This window comes from Eubalaena glacialis, chromosome 6 (genome assembly GCF_028564815.1).
Source record: "Eubalaena glacialis isolate mEubGla1 chromosome 6, mEubGla1.1.hap2.+ XY, whole genome shotgun sequence".
Taxonomy (NCBI): domain Eukaryota; kingdom Metazoa; phylum Chordata; class Mammalia; order Artiodactyla; family Balaenidae; genus Eubalaena; species Eubalaena glacialis.
In genome coordinates this window covers 117,999,914-118,023,493 of record NC_083721.1, presented here as the reverse complement: position 1 = coordinate 118,023,493, position 23,580 = coordinate 117,999,914, and the positions used below count along the sequence as shown (strand labels likewise).

The following is a 23,580-nucleotide window of genomic DNA, read 5'->3' as shown; positions in this document are numbered from 1 at the left end:
CTGTTTTCTTGTTAGCATCTAAAACCCTTAAAACATTAAATGCTTGTTTTAGTGACAGCTGGGGAGGTTGGGGGGAGGGGTGGTGAAAATTTGTTTCTTAATAATCTCTGAGAGGGAGGATGTTGATGAAGTTGCCTGGGATGAGAGGACAGGTTGACCAGTTGCCTGGGGCACCAAAAGACAGAGATGTTTAGGGAGAAAGCTTCCCCCTGAGATGAATTGGCTGGCCCCAGGGCCCCATCATAGACCTCCCTGAATAGCAGTGTTTGGGAGGGACCTCTGTGTTTTTAACTTATTCCTCCTGAGACTCTTAGGCCAGAACCAGTGTAAAAAGCACTGGGTCAGAGGCCCTGCTTCTTCCACTGCTCACAGGAGTGTTGCCACAAAAACTTTGTGGCGGAGGAACTCAAGTGGCTGTCATTTCTCAGGGACTGCCAACACCTGCAGCAGCATTGTCAAAGATGCTCCTTAAAAATGCCGCCATAATGCGCCCGCCTCCACCCCAGACCTGCTGAGTCAGAATTTCTGGGAAGGAGGTTGAGGAATTTGCATTTTTAAACACGTTTTCTAGGTGATTCCCAAACACATGAAGTTTTGAAAGCCACTGCTTTAGTTTGTGTCTTTACCTATAGAGACCGTTGTAAGCTAGACTCTCCCCTTATTCCTACCTGCTCCCCACTATTTAATGTGTTGGAGTCTTTAGACAAATACACTATTCAAAGCGTTAGTATACTGCAAATGCGTTTAGCTACTGTCCCCCCTGAAGTTCTGTTCTAATACCCATGGTTCCCAGCATAGGCTTGTTTTCTGTCAGCTGTACATGGTTTATGGCAGACTAGAATTCCATACCTTGGGCTTGAAATATCCACAGCTCCCTTGGCTACACTTGGGGCTCAGGGGAGCAGTTCTTGCTTTGTCCCATGAGCATGTTCTTTGAACTTGTTGGGGGCTACAGAGCTTATATTTGACTTTGCGCCTGGGCTTTCAACTAGGCTCTTTGGGGACTCATGTAAAGCTGTTAATTTGGGGTGCAGCCACCATCCTTTAGCCTGTTGGATATTTCACTTAGGCTGGCACCTGTAGAGATAAAATGTGATTCCTTAGGAAGACGGAGGACCAGGAAGTGAGGTCTGGAAGGCAGACTGCCTTGGGTGGGCACTAAGTGGGAGAAAATGAGGATGAACAGAGCCCTAGGATTTTAGCTGAACCAGTTAGCAATGCCTCTCAGGGGTGTATATCCATCCAGGTGACAATAAAGCAGAGGTGGGAGAATGGAGTAAGTGGAAGTTGGAAATTCCAAAGAATTGTGATGTATTTCTTCTGAAACTCTTCTTTAATGAGGTTCTGAACCCCAGCTGTGAGGCTTCTTGACAGACTAGGCAGGAATTAGAGAAGGTAGAGGGACCCATAAGAAGAGTGAGCATGATTACAGGTTCCCTTCCCCAGTGTTCTCTGGGCAGCAGTGAAAGGAGATGGTGGACTAAGCCTGGAGAAGGGCTGACCTCCGAGTCTGAGAGGGGAAGGCCAGGCAGGGGAGAAATCCAAGGGAAGTGTGGAGGGAGGCGCCTACCTCCTACACATTCCAGTCTGAGAAGGGACCCTGGAAACGCTTGGACTTTTCATTGTTTTCAGAGGATTTCTGAAGTTGGATGATGGCAACAAGGGAGTTCATGATACAGTCCTCTCTATTTCTCTGTTTTGGAAAATTTACATTAAAAAGAAGAGTGTCATTATGTTACCCAATAACATGATTTCTACTTTAAAAATATATGTCTGCGTAATCTGGAAGGATTATCACCCACGTGCAGACAATCGCTCTCTCTTGAGGATGGGTGTAGGGGTGATTTTTATTTTCTTTTTTGTACTAATCTGTATTCTCCACTGTAACAATAAATGTGCACTACCAGTGTCATTGGAGGAAGTAACTTAATAATTACTAGGTAACTTTGATTGGGCTTACAGGAGTGCATCTTTGTTGTTGGTTCCAAACCAAGCTAGAGCCCCTTTAGCTGAGGTTTAGGCAGAGGGATCTTGAGGTGTAGGTATAGGCACTTGTGACCTGTCAAAGCTGTGATGAGGTTGGGTTAGGGCTGTTATGTCAGCATTCCAGCCCTGCCACTTAAGCTGTGTGATTTGGGGTGCTGTGTCATTTTCCTCACCTATGAGCTGGAGAGAATAATACCTAGTCATCTAGAGTGTTTTGAATGTGGAAGGAGCATTGTAAACTTAATTTTTACCAAATGTTGAGGTATCAATTCAGTGGTACCAGCTGATTATTAAAATTTCAGGAATTTTGTGAGCTGGTTAATATCATGCTGGTGACTTGAAATTTGGCATCAAGGGAGTATTTACACCAAGGAAATTGGCAAATGCTATGCGTTAGGGGTTTTTGTTTTGTTTTAGTTCTTTTGAAAGCTGCTTGTTAAGTATTTCCCCACACAGTGCTGGGTATGGTTGTATGTGCCAGATGCCTTGTTGGCTACTTTACCATCATTCTTATCCCTGTTTCCCCTACTTGCTTCCCACAAAAAAAAAAAAAAATTTTTTTTTAAAGCCAGATCCCCACTTTCTTAGCCTCTCTTGCAGCTTGGGGTGAGCATATAACTGAATTCTGGCTAAAGAGATTTAATAGAAATCTGCTTTGTGACTTTTTGGAGAAGAATATTTTTCCTTGCTGAAAAAAGTACAGGTAAGGGAAAGAGTGCCTTCTCTCAATGCCCTGATAGCTCCTTAGCTTCCTATCTTTGGAAAATTAATAAGAGGATATGATGGTTGGAGCTAGGGCACCTGTCTTGTTACCATGAGGTAGTGAGCCTATGGATGAAGAGTGGAGGTGATTCAGTGGCTTTATGAAATTGTTAAGCTACTGAACTGACCTTGACCACCTCTCCCTGGACTTCTTGTTAAGTGAACAAGAGATGTCCACATGGTTTAAACCATTGTTGGACCAGTTGTCAATTTCTTGTGTCTGAAAGCATTCTAAGGTTGTCATGGTACTTCCCATTTATATTTTGTCCCCCTCAAACCATCACAGCATGAGCCTTTTTTCCCAGAGAGTATACATTCCCAGAACTCTCCTACTCTCTGGCTTCATGAGTACAGCAAGAGACAAAGATCACCTGCATCTTGTCTGTTCGGTGCTTAATTCTGCAGAGTGCCTATCAGAAGCTGAGGGGATGTGGAAACGGCTCCTTTATTTGTTTCCATTTCTGGCAGAAAGAGTTTTGGTGGGAAGGGAGGGAGATCCCTATTGCGTTTTGTTTGGAGAGGGAGATTCTGTGGGTCTGTACCATTCTGGGGGGAAACCAGATGTGTTTAGAGCTAGAAGGGAGCTTAGAGATAGGTCGCTCTCACTTTCCTCATTCAATACAAGTGAAAGTTGAGTCCCAGAGAGGTTAAAGTGACTCGTTAAGGCAGATCTTGGCCAAGCACTTGTGTGCCCTGATTTGTTCTTGCAGCTTTACTTGGCCTTCCCTCTGTACACAGCCTCCGCTTCTGGTAAACACCCTTGTGTTGCCCTGGCAATGAGAACTACTCTGCATTTTAGGGCACCCAGTGCCTCTGTGAGAGCTGGGGACTGTTCAGCTAGCCATTTATTTGATCTTCTCAGAGCTTGCCAGAACCTTGTGTGGTGTCTCCTGGGCAGAGGGAAGAATACTCTGGAAGCTCAGGCACTCTAGTCGTCCTGTTTTTTGGTGGAAGGTTCTCAGCCCTGTCCGTGGCCTCTGGTGCACATAGCTCCGGCACTGGCCTTTGTGGTCTGTGTTGGGGATTGAGCCTGTCTAGTTTTCATTTTCTTGGTTGAGATTCTCCTTTATTTATGGGTAGCTCTCTTCGAGATACAAACACACAAGCTGTACCAGTTGCCCACTTCCAGGGAGTGACACCTACATGGCATTCTGTATACAAAGGGATCCCCCTTAGTTATGAAATCCTCGGGCATGAGAAGAGGAGAAAGATTTTAGCCCCTGGGTTTTATTTTCCATGTTCCGAAGGAAGCATGACTATATGTACGCATGCCAAACGGATTCTGTCGTTCGGTCACTATTATTGAGCACCTTGTAGGCATTTTGCCAGCTGTGGCTTCATGAGGACAGGGCCTAAGACTTGTATTTCCTCCTGTGTCTCTGGCTTTGAGCACAGTGCCTGAACCAAACCTCGGACTCAAAATGTCTTTTACGAATGAAAGTGTAAACAAACGCTGAGAGCATTGGATATGGTCCTGGGCCCCCAAAGATTTCAATACAGAGCAACGGTTTTCATCTGGGGTGACCCCCTACGGACACTGGCAGTGTTTGAAGACATTTGGGGTTGTTCTAGTTATGGGTGCCTGTATGCGTGTGCGTGCATGTGTATGCGTGTGCGTGCATGTGTATGCGTGTGCGTGCACGCACACGTGTGTTAACTGCTACTGGCATCTGGTAGGCAGAAGTCAGGGGACGTCGCTAACATTCTCCAGTACTTCAGACAGTCCTCACAGCAAAGGATTATCTGCACTCAAACGTCAGTGGTTCCCAGGTTGAGAAACCCTGGTCTGGAGGGAGTGACAGACCTGTAAATACGGGATGCAGTGTTTCACATGTTATTCGAGGGGAATGTACGAAGTGCTGTGGAGACAGGCGGGAGTGACCCGCTTTTTGACAGGACCTGGTAGAGGAGGAGACTTTGAGCCTTGGTCTTGGAGGGTGCGTAGCAGTGGTGGGGGCTGAGGGTGTGGTGTGAAGGGTCACAGGCCAGGAGGAACGTGGGCTGTGCTGTGAGCCTGAGGTGTGGTGTGGGGCGTGCAGGGGGCACCCGGGTCAGAGTGGGAAGGAAAGGTCAAGTTATGGGGTCCTTTGTGTGCTGTGTGGAGGCCACGAGGTGGCCGTTCAAGGTGTTAGGGGAGTGAGATTTAAGATGACTGAGGGTCTCAGTTTGAAGGGATGGTGCTTCTGAGGGTCACAGTGGGGCAGAAAGACTGACGAGCTAGGTGGTCACGGACGTTCCAGGCCTGGGGGGCGGGGTGGATTAGGTTTTCGTGGCTGCCATAACAAGGTACCACAAATCAGGTGGCCTGAAACGATGGAAATTTATTCTCTCGCAGCTCTGGAGGTGCAGCCCTGGAGGCCGGCTGTCTGAAGGGAGCGTTGGTGGGCTTATACTCCTCTGGAGCTCTAAGGGAGAGCGTTTCCTTTCCGCACCCGGCCTCCGGTGGCTCCGGGCATCCCTTGGCCTCTTTGTGACCACATCTGTCTCACTTCCGCCTCCGTCTTCACATGGCCTTCTCTGTGTGTCTGTTCTTCTCTGGGTGTGCCTGATAAGGACACTTGTTATTGGATTTAGGGCCCACTTGGATAACGCAGGATGATCTCATCTCAAGATCTTTAACTTAATTACATCTGCAAAGACACTTTTTCCTTTTTTTTTTTTTTAATTAATTTTTTTTGGAGTATATTTGCTTTAAAGTGTTGTGTTAGTTTCTGCTGTACAGCAAAGTGAAGCAGCTATACGTATACATAAATCCCCCCTTTTTTGGATTTCCTTCCCATTTAGGTCACCACAGAGCAGAGAGTAGAGGTCCCTGTGCCATACAGTATGTTCTCATTAGTTATTTACTTTATATTAATACATAGTAGTATATATATAAAGACCCTTTTTCCGAATAAGTAACACTCACAGGTTCCAGGATTTGATTGGGATGTCTCTTGTGGGTCCTTTTGGCCTCCTGGGCTTGGAAAGAAAGAGTAGGAGAGAATTTAGGAGAATGGTTATTGGGGCGGCAGAACTGGCAAAATGGATGTGTTTGGTGAGAGGGACGAACGAGTAGAAGGCTATACCAACATTTTTAGCTTAGGCCAGTGGTTCCCAAACTTTCTGATCTTAGGACCCCTTTATAATAAACCTTATTTAGGATGCCATAGAGCTTTCATGTAAGTTATATCTCAGTATTTACCATATTAGAAACTAGACCTGAGAAATTTTAGAAATATGTATTAATTCATTTAAAAATAATAATAAACCAATTTCATGTTTCACATGTTTTTTACGAACAAGAACTATTTTTCCAAATCAAAAAAAAATTGTGGAAAGAGTGGCATTGTTTTACATTTCTGCAAATCTAATCTCTTTAATGTCTGTCTGGATTCTCATATCTAGTTCTCCATTTAGTCTATTATAGTATGTTGTTTCGATTGAAGGATATGAAGAAAATTTGGTCTCACGGATATGTAGCTGGAAAGTTCTTGGGAACCTCAGAGGTCTTTGAAATGGAGAACGCTGGCTTACACAGTTGGGTAGGTAGATGATTGATAGTGGTCCTCAAACTAACATGCCATAGGGAACGAAAGAACTTGTTAACTTTTTTTTTTTTTCCAAGGGTGGGAAGGTAGGGGAGGGGAGTGGAGAGAATGAGTTCAGTTTTTTAAATATTTTCAATTTGAGATGCCTCTGGGGAATCCAGGTTGAACTGTAGAGCAGTAGTACCGATCTGGATTTGGGTGTGATTTGTGCATGGCTAGTTGAAGTCATGGCTGCGATTACCTGTTGAGCGTGTGCAGAGAGAGGGAGGAGCAGGCAGACTCTAGACCCTGGCAGCAGGACCTCCGAGGAGGGGAGTTGTTAGGGAGACGGGTGTGGGGGTGATGAGTGGTCCAAAGGGAGAGCTAACATCTTCATTGGCCGCCTCTTAGTTTGGCAGTTTCCCTCTTCAGGGCCTTTGCACGTGTGCTTCCTGCTGCCTGGTTGCCTTCTCTTTGTCACTGCAATGTGATGATTTGCTCCTCAGCACTCAGCACAGTTTGTGTTTTTCTTCTCTGCTCTGTCCTCCAACCAATGTCGGTTTCATGAAGCAAGGACGATGTCCTTTTTACTCCCCACTGATAACCAGAGGCAGGGAGGGGGTCTGGGGTATGGTAGGGGTTAAAGAAATATTTGTTGACTGGATCTGGTAACGGGGCAGTCATTATTAGCAAATGGTTCTCAGAAGCCCTGTACAGGGCACGGTGATGCCAGGAAATATAAGACATGGTTCCCACCGTTGAGGAACTTTGCGTGGAGAGATGACAGTCCTGTGTGCAGAGCCCTGAAGTCATTCAGTGTGGTGGTGGAAACCATTGAGGGAGGGGTCATCTCTCTTGAGGATTAGAAAAGTTTTCAGAAATGTGGGTGTTTTTCAGATGACAAGGTCTTCTGGGCAGAGGGTATGAGCAAAGGCACCGAGATGGGAAATGGGACACGATCTTTGGAGGAATTGCAAGTAGTTCAATAAAGCAAGAGTGTATTGAATCCTCAACTTGAACATGTCTATAGATTTTGGGGACAGTTAGAGAGAGGAAGAGATTAAATCTGCTGGAGAGAGAGGGCTATCTGCTGGAACAAGGCTGACCTGGTCCTGGGGCCAGGGGGCTGAGGTCCCACTGGGAGTGACACCTTATATGTAGTGTTACGCATTGCTGCCTCTGAGAAAGGACGGGATGCAGGACGTATACAGGACTCCCTGTTTACCTTTAATTTTCTACAAGCATTTCCAGAGTTAGTTGGAATGTGCAAAGATTTTCCTCGGCAAGAATTAACTCAGACTTCAACCCACATCCAACGTGCCACAGCTCAGCTACGCAAATGCCGCCTTGTTGTTAACTAAAATTTGGTGGAATTTGCTGCTTTCCTTTTCCAGCCATTTCATTCATGGATTAATCTAATGAGGTTGTTGAGATTAGGACCATTTTAAGGCATTGGCAGCAGGGAAGAACTAAGAAAAATGTATTTTGTCTGAAGCGTCATTCGAATTTTTTGCTAAGATGCTGGTTTACATAAAGGTATAGAGAGAGGCTCTATCAAAACTATGTCCAAGGCAGTGCTAAATAATTTATATTTCTCCTGAGTTCTGTGAGGAAGGTTAATATTGACATTGCTTAGGGTTTTTTTTTTTTTTTCTTTCTTTTTTTAAAACTCTACACAGTGCTGCTAGTAGACAGTATGGAAAGTATTTTTGGGGTCAGAGCTGTTTTCACTCTTTGGTCAATTTTAGACTAAACGTCAACTCCTTGGGAAAAAAAAAATGATCGTGAACTGGAGACACTATTTACATTTCGACTACTCACATGAGATCTGCTTTTAAGTCATTATTAAATAATCGAAATGTTTGTGAAGTTATACTTCCATTTACTTAGTACTTGATATGTGCCTCCTACAGCACTCAGCGATGTGGGTGTGTAGGAAAGAAATAGAAGTCTGCTTCTGTCCCCTCTAGAACAGCGCTTCTCAAAATATCTATGGTGAAGGACAAGTTTCTTTAAAATTAATTTTCAATCTGTTGCAGACTGATATAAATGTATGATAAAAATGAATTACTAGAAAAATGAAATGCTGCTTGAATGTAGTGGCAATGTCAAGTTGCTATGAAAGTTTCCAAGCACTCACTCTCAATTTTTGCATATTATTCTTGTTCAGGACCGGTAGGAGTTTCAGACCACACTCTGAGTAGCACAGCTCTAGAAATTAACATCTGGCTCACTGACGCACATAAAACGGGTTTAAAAATGACTAATGCATTGGTTTTTGTTTATTTTAAAATTGAGGAATAATGTATACATTCAGTATGGGGTATAAAGTGCCGCGTTCCATCACGATAGACAGCGTTGATTGTGTTGGTGATTCTGAGTGCTTTACATGTTTGGTTTTATGCCAGCCTCACAAACACCTCTCAGGTGGGTACTCTTATCTCCTTTTTACAAATGAAGAAACTGAGGCACAGGAGAGCGGTCACAGGGGTCACTTCACTTGCCCAAGGTCCTTTAGCTGCATAGTGATGGAGTTGGAATTGGACTCCTGAGCCCGTGCTGTAACCATTCTGCTCTCTATATAGTGTGGCTAAAAATGCTCCGTGAGTTCAGAAAAGAGAGGGTTGGAATACTTGGAGGTCTCCCTGGAGGATGTAGGTGTGAGGGGCAGGATCCGAGTGAGTCGGGGCAGGTTGTACCCTTTCTTTCCTAAGAAAGAGCTGAAGGTAGGATGAGCGAGGCATGGAGGGGAAAAGGCAGTGTCTCTGCAGATGGGGCTTGGAGTCCTGGAGTCCCGGCGGGTTGCGGTTGGCGGGGGGTGGTGACGAGTTCACAAGGTTCCGCTGTCAGATTTGTCTCACTAGCTCATGCCTAATAAATCCGGATGGGGAGAGAGTGGAGTCGGGGAGGCTGCGAGGGAGGCGGCTGTAGTAACCAAAGCATGAAGTAAAAAGAGCCCGACAGATCTGGGCTTTAAATAGGACTGGAGAAGAAGAACTGGCGGTCGGTGACAAATTGGTCAAAGGAAATGAAGGAGAGGGGAGTTTGGAAAATGCTTCGATTTCTTGGACACTGTTCACCTGGGATGGTAGTGGGTCCTGTTGCTTGAGCATCTCAAAGTGACACCTTTTTGTGCTCAGTCTTTAGAGATATGGCAGGTATCTAGAATTACCTGATGGCTAGATTGGAATGAATATTCGGACTCCCCTCCCCTCCCACCCCTCCCCACTCACCTCACTCACCCTACGGAAGGTCTGATGACTCAAAGGGCTTTTGGTTTATCGTCCCATGCTTTAAACCTCGCCTTCAATACCTGTCATTCAGCCCTCCACGGGCGGCTTTGGTGGCGGTGAACCGCCAGAACTGCTTGGAAGGTTGGCTAAGCTCCATGGAAGAGGTGGGAATGAGCAAGCCTCCGGAAAATAAAAAGGGCGGAGGCTGAGAGGTGTTAACAGAGGTTGACTTTAGGACTACATTTTCGGAGGTGGACTCACGGACATTTGCTTTCTTGGTTCAAAATTGTAGGTTTAGCCTCTTTGTTTCCGGGTAAACAAATGAACAACGTCACCACCACCACCAGCAAAGAAGAGACATTCCCAATCTCTGTTCCCCCTCCCAGGCAGGAAGAAGGGTGTGCTGCAGTTTTACTAGATTTTTCCGGCGCCCGTTCCATCCCTATCACCCAAGAAGTTTTCCTCTTTGTGAATTTGCAGTTCATTTGGTGGAAATCGCACAACACGCCTTCCTGCAGGCACGTGGGGTCAGGGATGCAGTTAGGCGTAGGGTAGAAGTAAACACAAGGAGCCAGGTAAGGGGCACAGTGCGTCAGTCCACCGGACAGTTAACTTCAGAGGACAGAAACCATGGCTTGAGTTTGTTTTTTCTGCCCTCAGATCACCTAGCCCAGTGGGAGGCAGATTCAGCACTAAGTGAAAAATATGATTTACAGGAAGAGCTTACATTAAGATGCGACTGCAATGCATGAGTTGTGTGGGACGGTGACTTACCTGAGCAACGGGGGATCCAAAGAGAAAATTGTCTCCTGAGGCTGCCTTAAATACAGTTCTGGGCAGAATCAACTCTGGACACCTTAAGTCCCCTTTCCTGCTTTATGCGTATGCAAATCTAAAAGTTCAAGTAGTTTTCTCTGGCAGTTTTCCTACAATTTTCCTGAGAGCCACATCCAGGTGTTTGATATCAGAGGATGACATGCATTTGAAGATGATTTGAATATGAATTAATAGGCTACAATTATTTAGATAAGAGTGGAATAAATGCTAAGTATATTTGGAGGTAATTTGAATCAAAGTCTCTCCCACTTTCAGTGGAGGGGGAGGACCTGCCTGTCTCATGGTTATGGATGAGGGGGGTTCTCATGGGGAGTCGGGCCCCCAGAGCCTCGTGTGTTCAGCACATCCTGCTCGGTGGACATTCCCATTTGCTTTTTGGAGAGTGGCTGAATCCCTGGACGTGTGGTGCATGGTGTGGGCCTGGATATGCTGCCTGGTGAAAAATCACAGTTAAAATGACCGTGATGAGCATTTTTTTTTTTTTTTTTGGCCGCGGCGGGTGGCTTGTGGGATCTCAGTTCCCCGACCAGGGATTGAACCCAGACCCTTGGCAGTGAAAGTGCAGAGTCCTAACCACTGGACCACAAGGGAACTCCCATGAGCCCATTTTTAAACTGCTGAGTGCCTCACATACGATTTCCTCTTATTCTTTACAACGGAAGGTAGGTGGATCTCCATTTCACAGGAAAGGAGGGAGCCAGGATTCTAGTTGAGGTTGATTGGAATCATACTGATCTCCTCCAAGATCTCACCATCTTGGAGAGCACATTGGGCATCTTGGAGAGCACATTGGGCCTCTTGGAGGCTTGATTCTCACGTGGCCGCTTAACAATTTCACTGCCCCCCCCCCACTTCAGCCTCAGTTTCTCAACCTGTAAATGGGCACCCATCCTGCCAGAGCCATTTGGCTTTTAGGAAGACGGGCGTGAATATGCTGCGTAAAGACCAGAGAGTAGTATTACTAGAACCATGATTTTCTTTTCTTCTCTTTTGCCTGCTGCTCGGTACAGGTGTGCAAGATAGGACTTGCTGTTTTGTGTTGAGCTCATATCCTTTGGGGTTCGTCTGAGTCCCCACCGTTAGTGATTGATGGCCTGCAGGTGTGATTTGGATGGGGGTGAATATTAATAGCCGCGTAGACAAGGGTGGATATGTAAAGACCTGAGTTTCAGATGTGGCCTCCATGCAAATGTGGCCCTGATGTTAGAGATGTTGGTGGGGGTAGGGGAAATGCTAGGTGGCCTTTTAGGGGAGTCCTGCCTCCCCTGAGTCAGTCTGGCCCCTTCCCTTGGCTCTCTCTTCAGGAGGCTGGTGGCAGTGCCTCCTCTTACAAGCATTTTGGCTGCGTTGGGGAAACAGCCCACTACCCCGCCTTTTTTTTTTTTTTTTTCCTAAACTTCTCAAACAGCTGTTAAGTGACCTGTCAATTAGAGGAGATCCAAACAGAAATCAGTCCCTAATGTTGTGATGCAGGGCGCCCGGGTGTCCCTTTATACAGAGCCAAGCGATGCTGCTTTTCTCAGCCGTAGTAGACTCTGCGTTGTAGACCCTTGCTGCTGCCAAATGGCCTGGATCCTGATTTTAGAGGGTAGTCTTGCTATGAGGGATAGGGCAGAGCTTCCCCTCTTCCCTCTCCTACATGGATTTTTTACTCTTCTAGGGCTGCCTAAACAAAATACCATAAATTGGATGGCTTAAAACAATGGTAATTCTCCCACAGTTCCGGAGGCAGGGCCACACCTCTAGAGGAGGATCATTCCTTTCCTCCTCCAGCTTCTGGGAGCCCCAGGCTTTCCTTGGTTTGTGGCAGCATAATTCCAACCTCTGCCTCCGTCTTCCTTCTGTGTCTTCTCTTTTATAAGGACACTAGCCATGTGCTGTTGGATTAGGACCCATCCGATTTCAGCATGACCTCAACTTGATTATTGCTGCACAGACCCTATTTCCAAATAAGGTCACAGGTATAGGGGTTAGGACTTTGACCTATCTTTTCGGGGTACACAATTCAGTGCCTGCAGGGCTTGTCTCTAGACCCTCCTCCGCATGTCCTGGTTGGTCTGGTACTGGACCTTACCTTCTGGGCACTCTAGTCTTCTAAATGTCTGAAAGAAACATCTTGTTTTGCCAGTTACCTCAAAGTTACATTTAAAACTGAACTTGTGATCTGTTCCTCTTCCCTCCAAAAAAATCCCCTAACACTGCTATACGCTGTTTTAAGAGCTCTTGCTATCCCAGAAATCCGGGGACATCCTTGATAACCTCACTCTTTGTCATTCCGTCCAGCATGTTACCAAAACCCTTGTTGAGTAGCCCCGTAATAAATATCCCTCCATGCTTCCCCTTCTTTCCGCCTCTGTCTTGGTTCTAGCTACCGTCTTCTCACGTCTCGCCTCTTAAGAGAGCCTCTAACCCGTCCCAATCCGCTTGCCCCCAGGCCTCCTGTTTGGTCTGATCGGCTCCAATCAGTTGTCCCCGCTGTGGACCTATTCAGTTTGGATGATGTCACCCCACTGCATAAAACCCTTTACTCTTTTCTTTAAAACATTTATTTAATTATAGTTGATTTACAATGTTGTGTTAATTTCTGCTGTATGGCAAAGTGATTCACTTATACATATCTACCTATACATTCTTTTTCATATTCTTTTCCATTATGGTTTATCAAAGGATATTCAATACAGTTCTCTGTGCTAGACAGTAGCACCTTGTTTTTTATCCAATCTATATTTAATAATTTGCATCTGCTGATCCTAACCTCCGAATCCATCCCTTCCCCTGCCTTCCTCCCGCTTAGCAACCACAGATCTGTCCTCTGTGTCTGTGGGTCTGTTTTGTAGATAAGTTCATTTGTGTCATATGTTAGATTCCACATATAAGTCATGTCCTATGGTATTTGTCTTTCTCTTTCTGACTTACTTCACTTAGCATGATAATCTCTAGGTCCATCCATGTTGCTGCAAATGGCATTATTTCATTCTTTTTTATGGCTGAGTAATATTCCGTTGTATATATGTACTACATCTTTATCTGTTCATCTATCGATGGACATTTAAGTTGCTTCCGTCTTGGCTATTGTGAATAGTGCTGCTATGAATGTAGGGGTGCATGTATCTTTTTAAAAAATTAATTTATTTTTTAGTTTTTATTTTATATTGGAGCATAGTTGATTAACAATGTTGTGTTAGTTGCATGTATCTTTTTGAATTATAGTTTTGTCTGGATATATGCCCAGGAGTGGGCTTGCTGGATCATATGGCAACTCCATTTTTAGTTTTTTAAGGAATCTCCATACTTTCTCCATAGTGGCTGCACCAGTTTACATTCCCACCAACAGTGTAGGAGGGTTCCCTTTTCTCCACACTCTCCACACCCTACGTTTGTCATTTGTAGACATTTTAATGATGGCCATTCTGACTGGTGTGAGGTGGTACCTCATTGTAGTTTTGATTTGCATTTCTCTAGTAATTAGTGATGACAAGCATCTTTTCATGTGCCTATCGGCCATCTGTATGTCTTCTTTGGAGAAATGTCTATTTAGGTCTTCTGCCCATTTTTTGATTGGGTTGTTTGTTTTTTTGTTATTGAGTTGTAGGAGCTGTTTGTATATTTTGGAAATTAAGCCCTTGTCTGTCTCATGGTTTGCAAATATTTTCTTCTGTTCTGTAGGCTGTCTTTTTGTTTTGTTTATGGTTTCCTTTGCTGTGCAAAAGCTTGTAAGTTTGATTAGGTCCCATTTGTTTGTTTTTGTTCTTATTTCTATTGCTTTGGGAGACTGACCTAAGAAAACATTTGTATGATTTATGTTGGTGAATGTTTTGCCTATATCTCTTCTAGGAGTTTTGTGGTGTCATGTCTTATGTTTAAGTCTTTAAGCCATTTTGAGTTTATTTTTGTGCATGGTGTGAGGGTGTGTTCTGACTTCATTGATTTTTACATGTGGCTGTTCAACTTTCCCAATACCACTTACTGAAGAGCCTGTCTTTTTCCCATTGTATATTCTTGCCTCCTTTGTCGAAGATTAATTGACTGTAGGTGTGTGGGTAAAACCCTTTACTCTTCTTGTAAAGATAGAAGTCCTTTACTTGGTTCACAAGACCCTGTGTATTCTATCCCCACCCACTGCCCAGTCTCACCTCACACCTGCGTCCCTTTGATCCTGCCCTGACAGCATTCTTTCTTTCATTTTCCCAGGCCTACAGACCTTACACACGCTCTTCCTGTCTCTTGTTGGGCACACAATGCCCGTGATTGTTGTTACGTCTTCCCGAGGAATTGACCCTTTTATCATTATGGTATGCCCCTCTTTGTCTTTGATAATGCTCTTTATCTTGAAGTTTACTTTGTCCAATATTAATATAGCCACTCCAGCCCTCTTAAGTTCATCATTTGTATGGTATATATCTCTTTCCATCCGTTTGCTGTCACCTTATCTGTCTTAATATATTTAAAGTGCAGCATGTAGCTGGGTTTTGCTTTCTTATCCATTCTAGCAATCCCTGTCTTTTAATTGGAATCTTAACCCATTAACCTATAATTAGCATTTAATGGAATTATTGGTATGGTTCGATTTATTTACCATTTTACTTCTGGATTATTAAGCTCTGTTAAAAATAATTTAAACTTACCTATTGACATTTTAGTTTACCTCTTTACATTTTATTTTTATTAGCGATTGCGCTAGCAGTTACAATATACATCTCTAACTTTTTGTGGTCTTCGTAGAGTTAGTATTATATCACTTCACGCAAAATGTCAACCTTGCTATTTTGTAAGGGTCCTCCTCTTAACTTAGTTTACTCCTATTTCAGACTCAGAGTTTGGCTCAAAGGCCACTTCTTCAGGGAATCTTTTCTGAGTTCTCAGATTAGGTTAAGCCCCTATCATGTGTGCTCTGAGCAGGTAGTACTTCTCTTTGGGGCATTTATCACACTTGCAGTTTGCTCACTATGGAATCCCCAGTACTTAGCATAGTGATTCATTATTTGTTGATCAGATGAGGGGAAGCCCTGAGCTGGGGTTTGAAGAAGGCAAGAGTTTTCATGCTGTACTCCAGGGGATGGGAATGACATCAGGCAAGGCTTAGAGGTTGAAAAGACAATGTATGTGGCAAGGAATATAATAGTCAAGTAGATTAAATGTAAGTTAAAAAAGAAAGCTCTAACTTTTTTATACCAGTAGCCACCATTTATGGAGCACTTAATATGGGGCCAGCCAGGCACTGTGCTAAACTCTGTACATTTTATCTTATGTAACCTCAGCCCTGTGAGTTATTCTTGTCTTACTTCAGTTGAAGCAACTGAGGTGCAGAGAGGTCACTTACGTTGTTCCCTATGATAGGTAAGGCTCTATATTCAAACTCAGATCTCTGTGATTCTAATACTTAGAATGGAAGTGAGACTGGGAAGTGGAGCTTGGTTGTTTGAGGGGTTTAATGCCCATCCTAGGTGATTGTGGTTTTTTAAAAAAAATTAATTAATTAATTAATTTTTATTTTTGGCTGCGTTGGGTCTTCGTTGCTGCACACGGGCTTTCTCTCATTGCGGCGAGTGGGGGCTATTCTTCATTGCAGTGCACGGGCTTGTCATTGCAGTGGTGGAGCACAGGTTCTAGGCGCGCGGGCTTCAGTAGTTGTGGCTCGCGGGCTCTAGAGCGCAGGCTCGGTAGTTGTGGCGCACGGGCTTAGTTGCTCCGCGGCATGTGGGATCTTCCCGGACCAGGGCTCGGACCCGCGTCCCCTGCGTTGGCAGGCGGATTCTCAACCACTGCGCCACCAGGGAAGCCCGGTGATTGTGTCTTGAGTCGGGGCTGGAGTTAGATGCAGAGAAAGCCCACAGATGTTACTGAGGATCTGTAGAGTGTTGTGCTAGATGCTTCTGTTCTCTTTAGGTACTTTGGGGCGGGGGTAGGGTGGGGTGGGTGGGAAGCCTCTGAGGCTTTTGAATAAGGGAGAGCAGAAAAGAAAACCTGTTTCAGGAAGATTCATCAGGGGCCAGTGGGCAGGCTAGGTTGAGGCGAAGGTCTGGACGGAGGAGGGCAGGTGTGTGAGGAGCAGCAACCTGGGCCTGCTGTGACAGTGGCCGCAGTTTAGAGAGATGGCTGTATGTAGTATTTTAGAGGAAGGACTAGATGTGAGACATGTTTTGAGAGAAGTATGGATAGAACTGGTTAATGATGAGGTCTGAGGCAAGAAAGATTTTCCCCTTATCTCTTAGGTCATTTGTGCCTGCTAACCCTAAGTGTTGCCTGAAGACTATTGATTCTGGGAATTCCCCGGCAGTCCAGTGGTTAGGACTCTGAGCTTCCACTGCAGGGGCACAGGTTCGATCCCTGGTCAGGGAACTAAGATCCCGCATGCTGCATGGCGAGGCCAAAAAAAAAAAAAAACACTATTGAATCTATCCATGATGGGTGTTATCATAGCCTCACTTCTCAAATGGGATCTGCAGACATCCTCAGGGGTCTCAGAGAATGCTCTTCTGGGAGAGAGGTGGACAAGCTAGGGAAAACAATTATAAAGCTGTTTTTAAAAATTTTGTTTGGGGTAAGACCCTAGCTAACACAGCCTAACTAGTGCATAGAGAGACATTTTCTACTGCTGTGGCATTGTCATGCCTGGTGGGCATTTCTGTCCAATCTGTTGACAGTCATTGAGTTAGTTTGTTAGATGCAAGTAGGTGACCGAGGAAATCGGGCATCTCTGCATGTGTTCTTTGCGGTAGATGAGAAGTCTGGAGGAGGTTAAGTGTGTGTGCACCTTGTGTGTGTGTATTTATTATCTGCTTTTGAGATGGTCATTGAAAATTGTGCTAAACTGACGTTTTTCCCCTTTTGAGTGAGAAACAGCTTAAGCAATTTCCAAACTAGCATCAAAATGTTCTCACTTTCCTGATGAAACATTTATTGAAATTAAAAGATTGCTTTGAAAGTGATCCAAAAAATAACATCATTCTCTGAAGTTCAAGGTAAATGCACGAGATTTATGGATGCATTTGGAGTTCATCCAAAATATCGAAGGTCTGACTTTTATATCGGTATAAAATACAGAAATGCAGAGTGAATGCTGGCCTTCCATATGAACATGGGCCAGTTTCTAGCCTTTTGTTTCTGTTTGTCTCTGGGTACCTGTCTCCCTAAAATTGCTTTAAGGCTTATCATTTTAGTTGAAGCCAACGACGAAGTGGCCGAGATTTCTTTTCTCTGTGTTGAGGTTACTTTTGGACCAATTCCGTTTTGAACCTGTTGAAATCATATGCTGCCTGGCCTGGTGCACCGCTGCCCTAGGCCACCAGGCCGGACTGAATGCGTGTTCTCAGCTAGCATTGTCTCTTGGCTGAGTAGATATTAGGGCTCACACATGTGTGTACAGTGTTTTGCCCCTGCTGCTGTTAATGATAAACAAAAACATTTAAAACTCTCTGAGTTCATGGTTGGCACTTTATTTTTCTTTATTCCCCACATTGTACAATGGGAAAAATTTCAACCTCCAACAAAGGAGTTCTTTTACTGGAAAGGGTTTGGTGCTAAGATCGTGATTAGTGGTTGGTTGTGTCCCCAAGTTTTGAGGGGTTTAGTTGTCTCAGCTTTGCAAATAGGCAGAGTAACAGCTGACGGTTCTATTTTTTATGAGAATTGTTGACTAGGTGTAGCAAAACAAGTTTCAGTTTCTGTAAGGACCATGGTAAGGACTTTGGTGGTTATCCTCTCTTATTAAAAAAATCTTTGAAGAGGTTCAAGGTTAGTGCAAGAGGAAGCTATTTGTGTCCCCTGGCTTGAGGATTTTAGAGGCATGCTGTTTTAAAATCTGGACTCTCTCCCTTCCATATTTGCTTGATTAGATTTGGCAAAGGCCTTCAGAGCAAAGTGTCATAAAAGTTTTGTAGTTTGAGTTCGTATAACACGTTACATCTTGTTCTGAATCTCTTAGCGCTGCCTAATGCCGTTAAGTATCCATGTCTTATCTCATTTTCCCACATTGGGTTCATCACGCATCCTGGGGTCAGAGAGGATGTTTTTCCTTTCAAAGGCGTCTGTGCATTACTGGAGTTTGAGAAACACTGTCTAAGCAACAATAGTAAACACTCTGGAATCTGAATCTTACTCTTAACTCAGTGTTTGGATTCTTGCTGTTGACTTTCACTCTTTAAAGAAACTTTAGGAGAAAAACCATCAGGGTGCATGTTTTGGTTGTGACGCTTTGGTTTTTACCTCCGTTTCACTTGGTTTCTCTAGGAAGCTGACCTAAAGTTCTGTGCGAGTAAACTTTAACAGAAGTGCCTTCCAGCCTTCTGTTTTAGCTCTGTGTGCTTCCTGATTTAATTGAGCACTCTGCAGCCCCGGTGTTTTTATTCGTGGGTCTATGAGACGTTAAAGGAGTGAAAGAGAAACTTTCTGACTTGTTTTCTTCCTTGATCCTTGTGTGTGTGTGTGTGTGTGTGTGTGTGTGTGTGTGTGTGTGTAGCTTTGTGTGTGTGCCTTTGGAGTAGGGATAGGGGTGTGGCAGAGAATTCTGACCAGGCTTTGCTTCTTGGGACTTCCTACTCCTGAGCTAAGGTGGAGCATCCAGTTTCTTGCTGGTGGTGAGTGCAGCCCTGATGCTGGGCACGGGAGCCCTGGTTTTCTAGAAAGCCACCAACTCCAAATCTTTATGTCAGGGGTTCTCAAAGTGTGGTCCCTGGATATGCATCACTCATCTGGGAAGTTGTTAGAAATTCAGATTCTTGGGCACCAACCCACCTATTGAATTGGAAACTCTGGGGGAGGGGCCCCAGTGGCAGCTGTGCTTTTAACAAACCCATTAAGGGATTCTGATGCATGCAAAAGTTTGAGAACCACTACTGAAGGCCAAGGTCTTTTTGATTTCTGAAGCAGATCTTTTGTATTTCTGAGTGCTTACTGAAGCGTCAGGTTATCACTTTCCTGAACCAGAAATATGACACAGACAACAGCAGTAATACTTATTGCTGGCCATTTTCATATAGCATGGTGGCTAGGAACATGGATTCTTTGGAGTTCTTTACCACTATGTGACCTTGGGTAAGTTAATTAACCTCTCTGCTTTTTATTTCCTCAACTGGGCTATGGAGATAATAGTAGTAGAAACTCTTACTATCCCTGTTTCACAGTTGAGGAAACTGAGGCCCGGGAACAGTTCCAGAGCTTGCTTTGAGTCACTCTTCAGTGGAGTTGGAGGTTCAAATTCAGACAGTCTGATTGCAGAGCCTCGGCTCTCGCCCCCCTTGTGTGCATTTCCACTTAGTCATCCTTATCCTGGGGTCAGCAAGGCCTCCACCTGTAACCACAGCTGCGAGCCGTGGGGGCCTGTAGTGGCTGGAGCTGGCCGTCCCGTCGTCATGGTGTTGCAGCAGGAGCAGGGCCTGTGTGAAACTCCCTGTTTCTGAAACCTGGATTCCCCTTTTCAGCGGCAGGGCTTTAAAAGGTAAAAGCGGTCCTCTCAGTAAGCTTTGGTTTTCTGCAGGAGTGTGGTGACACTCTGGGAGCAGGTGTCGGCTATCACTACGATTGAGGTGCTACTGCCATTTAGTGGGCGGGGCCGGGTGTGCTAGATGTCCTCAATGAAGAATTGTCCTGTGTCCCACTGGATTGTCATATGTGCCACCAAACCTTCAAAGTCGTTTTCTCTCTGTTCCAGGTGGGGATCTATTTACATATGATCTCAAAGTATTTTTTGGCATGATTTTAATACACAGTCAGTATACACCGAGTCTCTGAGGAATGTAACTCTTGCATTTTAATATATTGGGAGAAGATTTTATTTTGTTGGTTTGAAAATTTTACTAAGAGTTTTCACCATTACAGAAGATTCACATCATGCTGTTCCTGATAATTTGAAATAGCAATACAGCACACCTATATCAGTCTGCATTTTGCACTGACTGCATTTATGGTGATTCTAGGTATAGGAACAAACATTTACTAATTCTTGATGTCTCCTAGGGCCCCACTTCTCAAAGGTTAATGTGTCCATGAATTACCTGGAGAATTTGTTAAGCTGATTGAAATGAGATTCTGCATTTTTAACAAGCCAGCACTGATGGCCCATGGACCACACCTTTTGGGTAGTAGAGGTCTTGTGGTGTATGCCTGAGGGTTTTCTTTTCAAGTACCTATGTTGTTATAACTTACTTTCATTTTGAAAAAAATTTTAGAGTGAAGGCATTACATTGATTTTTAAAAAAAAATGTTGGTAAGTTATTGTCTATGAATTTCATTTCAGACTTGGAAAAAGGGCATTTAAAAATACTTGCTTTTAGGATGGTGCCTTGGGCTTGATGGGGTGACAGCCACTGCTCTGGGAGGTTAAGTGGTTCTAGTCATAAATCCAAACAGAATTAGGGACCTCAACGTCATGGGGTAGTGATTCAGAATATACTTATTATGTTAATTGTTCGAAACAGGTTATCATTCACTTATTTACTCTTTCAACAAATATTTATTGAATGCCTCTGTGTGCTCTGTGCCAGCCACTGCTCTGTGTTCTTGGCATGCTTCTGTGAACAACATAAAGACCCCTGTTTTCACAGACCTTATCTTCTGGTGGGGGAGACAGACAGGATACATCGTAAGTAAATTACGTGGGGTTTTAGGTGATCGGCGCTATGGATTATTGGAAGATTAGGAGTGCTAGGGTGAAGGGAATGGGGTGAGCAGTTCCAGTTTCAAATAGGGTCATCCGATTTCTCATCGAGAACATGACTTAAGGTGGTCAGGGAGTTGGCCATGTGGAAACCAGGGAAGAGCAATCCAGGCAGAAGGGATAGACCATGCAAGGCCCTGAGGCTGGAGATCGTACATCTGGACACTTGAGGAGCTGCAGAGAGACCGGTGTGGCTGGAGGGTACTGAGCAAGGGGAGTGTGGTCAGGGATGAGGTCGGAAAGGTATAAGGGGCCAGATCACTCAGGGACTAGTAGGACCTCATAGGGCCTCTGCCCGTATTCTGAGGTATGGAGTTATCGCAGGTTTTGAGGAATGACATGATCTCACTCAAGTTTTCCAAAGCTCCCTGTGGCTGCTGTGTTGAATGTGGCCTTCAGAGGGCAAAGGTAGAAGCAAGGAGACCAGTTAGGAGCTGTTGCAGTGTCCAAGCATGAGGTGATGGTGGCCTTGACCTGGGGGAGGCATCGGTGGTAGTGAGAAGTGGTCAGATTCTGGATGCATTTTCATGAAACTTAGAATACAAGTTTGGAACGTTCTCAGCACTCGAGGCTCCCAGCAGTACCTGTGTGGATCCTAGTTTGAGGAAAATCTGCTGCGGCTGACAGACTTGTTACCATGGTTCCATGTTCTTTTCCTTCTGGGGATTCTGTATTTGTGCATGTGTGTGTGTGTGCGTGTGTGTGTGTGTGTGGCACGTCTGTCCAGGCCAGTGGTTAGCAGTCAGTCACAACAAGAAGCTCGCTGAGCAGGGGTTAGTTTAGAATAGAAAGTGAAGCAGCAGTAAATGGAACTAACTGGTCCTGAAAGCCTCACACATTCCCTCTTGATTAAGCCAGGACGTATTTTTAGTAAAAACATAAGCTATTACTCAATTAGTGTTTCTTGTGTTACTCTGATGCTAAAGCAAAGATAAAAATTCCATTTTCTCGGAGAAACTCCAACTAGGCAAACAGCATGTGGCCAGCCAAGGAGAAGGGAAGCCCACCTGCTCTGTGCTGGGCACGTCCCCACAGGTCATCTTTATTTTTTACAAGCAGCTCCAATCATCTCACAAACGACTTATTCTAGTAGTAATCCTATTCTACCAGCGAGGAACCAGACGCTTAGGAAGATGCACTTACTGGCCCCAGGCCACACAGTTTATAAGACGCAGAGCCGGCAGGAAAGTCACAAGCCACCGAAGAGCCCCCGCGGCCCTGCTCTCTGACCAGGGAAGCCCATGAATCTCCGGAGGACCGGCACAGTCCCCAAGGCAATCTCAGAAGCCATGTGCTGAAGATGGTGGAATCACAAAACAGAAGGAGCCTGGATCCCAAAGTCCCTTCTAAGAGAGCTACTAAGGAGATCTGTCCAATAGTCATCAGATTATGATATAAATAAATCTTTGCTATGTAAAGCTATTAAAAAAAAAAAAAATTCCATTTTCTCGTCCCGTTCCCCTCGTGACACCATGTGTCCCCCTTCTTCCTTAGACTCTTGAGACTACAGAAATTTCATTAGCATGCTTGCTTTATTTCAGTTGACTGACACTTTTTTGACTTAAAATGTGCATTATGTAGTTTTGCCCTAGATTTCCAAATAATGTATTTGAAAATGCGGGAGCAGTTTGAGATGTCTTCTGATATATACATGCAACTCATTTTCTGTGCGGATCACAATTCCAGCTACCTTCCATGCTGGGAGGAGACTTGATTACCATAGAGCTAAGCTTCCTGTAGTGGGGTTGTTTGAAAGCCCACCAGAACTGTGTCTAGCCAAGGTATTAGCTAGAGCACACACAATTAAGTAAAGTTACATAGCATGACTCCAGGAGACCCCAGTTCTCAGCCAAGGTGACCTTTCAGGTGCTATATGTCGTTAACGATTTTGGCCTAAGGCTTTCTGCCTAATCATAGCAGTGATTTGATCAGTTGATTTCTTTTTTTTTTTTTTTTTTTCATTTTACAGTTACGGTAATTACTTGTGAAGAATAAGTGTATATTCTTATTCTTGTGCTGTGGCTACCATTACCCCAGGTGTCACTGAGACCATTTCTTGGCCTGAAGTGAGGGGAGCAGAGGTAGCTTCATTTACGTAAACCTTTCCCCCTTATTCTTTCAAGTCTGTATTTTGGGAACTCTGATTTAGTTCTATAACTCAATGGTCTGGGCAGGGGAAGGTCTTTTTTTTTTTTAAAATGCCTTGGGCTATTTTTGATGTGTTGTGACCTTGGTAAGGAAAGTTTTCCTATATCTGTCCAGTAGGAGATCTTTTTTAAGGAGGGTACGAATTGTGGCTGTGTATTTTTAGACCACATTTTCCTGTGGCATTTGTACTCTGGTGCACAGTGTCATGGAAATTTCTCTTCCTAGTCTAGGATTGAGAAGATGGTCTTTCAGTGCTGGCTTTGTCCAGTTACTGTACTAGCTGAGCAAGCCTCACTCTTCTCGTCTGCAAACAGGCATGAAGACACACGCCTACCATCTGCCTCAGAATTGGTAAAGGTGAAGTGAGCCGAGATGTATGAACAGCTTGGCAAGCTCTAAACTTCCCCTCAGTGGCAGGGCTGTGATGGTGTGTGGTTATCACAAGCCTTGC

At 44.5% G+C, this 23,580-nt stretch overlaps 1 protein-coding gene across 1 annotated transcript in view; it reads left to right on the top strand.

Moving 5' to 3' along the window:
- Positions 1-23,580, top strand: part of MED12L (mediator complex subunit 12L) — a 315,582-nt gene that overhangs the window by 5,313 nt on the left and 286,689 nt on the right. The window lies entirely within an intron of this gene.